Here is a 2,236-nt window from a genome sequence, read left to right as displayed (position 1 = left end):
ACTCCAGAGGCAATTGCCGTGAAATCGCTATGGAATCTTGAAATCGACACATATTGGCGCCTATCTTGTAAAAAGTTAGTAAGCAGTTCCAAAAACGAACCTCGAAATCCCAGCGCAGAAAGTTTATCAAGCAAAAGAACGTGGCAGATGCTATCAAAAGCCTTGCTAACGTCCAGAAAAAGAGAACATGCGACTTGATTCTTATCAAAAGCTGAATTTAGCACGTCAGAGAATTCTTCAAGAAGAACCGTTGTTCCTTTTCCTGCTATAAAGCCGTACTGACAAGGTGATAGAACACTGTGCGTATTCAAAAAATTCGTCATGGTGAGTAATAAATGCTTCTCAAAAATTTGGCCAATGCATGGTAGAATAGAGATAGGTCGGTAATTACTCATAATGTTTCTGGAGCCACCCTTGTACAAAGGTATAACTTTAGCAGTTTTCATTGAAGCAGGTATTATACCAGTAGAAATGATAGTGTTAAGGATAACTAGTAGAACACCTTTAATTACTTCAAAATTTCTGCACAATTCAGAAATCGTGAGGCCGTCATGACCAGGAGATTTGCTACGTTTAAGACTGAAAAGTATACACCTTAAATCACTTTCAGTAATATCAGGAAGGAAAGCAGATTCCATCACACTGAGAGGCATAGGACAGTCGGTAGGAGGGGTTCGAGATGCACCAGAGACCAGAGAAAAAAAATTGTTGAAGTCATTCGCAATGCTCTGTCCATCTTTATGAAAATGCGAGATGAAATATGTATCATTGTAGATAGCAGCGCTCCCTCCTTTCAGACTATTCACCAATGACCATGTTTTCTTGCTGTTAAAACGTGCGTCATTAAACTGAGACCTAAAGTGGTTGCGCTTGGCCAGACGGATCATGGCGTTGACACGGTTTCGTTCATGTTTAAACTGCAGTCGTAGCTGAGAACAGTTTGGGGCACGTCTTGATCGAGCCCAGAGCAGATCCTTCTCTTTAATGGCTGCCAATATTGCGGGAGACATCCACTTATTGTCTAAATTTCGTTGTTTAACATTCACCATGCGGGAAGATTCTGCTTTGTGTGAACGAAAAACATCGACGAACCGATCATATAGGTCCGCAGGGGACACACTGTGTATAAAAGAATCCCAATCATGCTTTGCTATTCTTTCGTCAAGACGCTTATAATCAAGTACTGAGACCTTTTGCTGGCTGTGCATAGATGCAGGATGGCTGGAACTATCTGTTAACGAGCAACAAATGAAATAGTGGTCTGCAAGCTTGACCTCAACCACAGCAGACCGCACCGACAGGTTTTGAGAACGCACATTGATGTGGTCGATGCAAGACGCGACCAGCTGCCCAGCTAAGTATTCCTCACGTGTAGGGCTGTGGATTGTAGTCGCTAGCCCCCACTTTGATAAAGTGTCCAGATAATCTGCGACCGTTGACACAGTGGGGCGTAAAATATCGATATTCATATCACCGATAATGCACACGTGTTCTTCGCGGGAGAACGATGATAATGCAAAATCTAGCTCAGCTAAAAAGATTCGACCGTTACAACACGGAGGGCGGTAAATTGTGAGAAGAACCAGCGACAACCAAGGTGTACTTAGGCGGAGCGCAACTACTTCTGCTTGAGTGAAAGGAACACTAATTTCAGAAACGGACCAAGAATCCTTAACAAAAACTGCGATTCCTCCTCCCATTCTTTGTAAACGAGTGTAAGAATATAACTGGTAGCCTGGCAGCGAGAACTGTAGTAACACGTCTGACGAAGCGTTCACTTCCGTGAGAGCAATGACGTCAAAACTTAAGTGAAAAGGGTGAATTAACGCACAAAAATGGTCCCAGTGTTTCCGTATACTGCGAATATTAACATGAGTAAACTGAAATGAATTGCCTGTTTGATACTGAAAGAACTTCCGGACTTCAGAAAAATCGGAACACTTCACGAAACCTGTATCAGACATGGTTATGTTAGTTTCTCAAGATCCGAAAACTTGTTGATGCGAATGAGAGGTGCGCCTTCGGACCGCTTTGCAAGGACCTTCCCATTTTTGGTCCAGACGAACTCAAAACCCTTTTGTTTGCCCCGAGACCTTGCTAGTCGGAACAGCTCGCGATTAACCCGAGACAGGTTATCGTTAAAAAACAGCCGAGGAGACTGGTCGTCTTGCACCAAATCAGGAAGGCCCTTCCGAGCTCCGAGCCATTTCTGCTTAACAGAAACCGACTGAGTCTG

Source organism: Amblyomma mixtum, chromosome 4, assembly GCF_055824585.1.
Source record: "Amblyomma mixtum isolate Tamu chromosome 4, ASM5582458v1, whole genome shotgun sequence".
NCBI classification, from domain to species: Eukaryota; Metazoa; Arthropoda; class Arachnida; order Ixodida; family Ixodidae; genus Amblyomma; species Amblyomma mixtum.
This window is presented reverse-complemented; position numbering follows the sequence as displayed.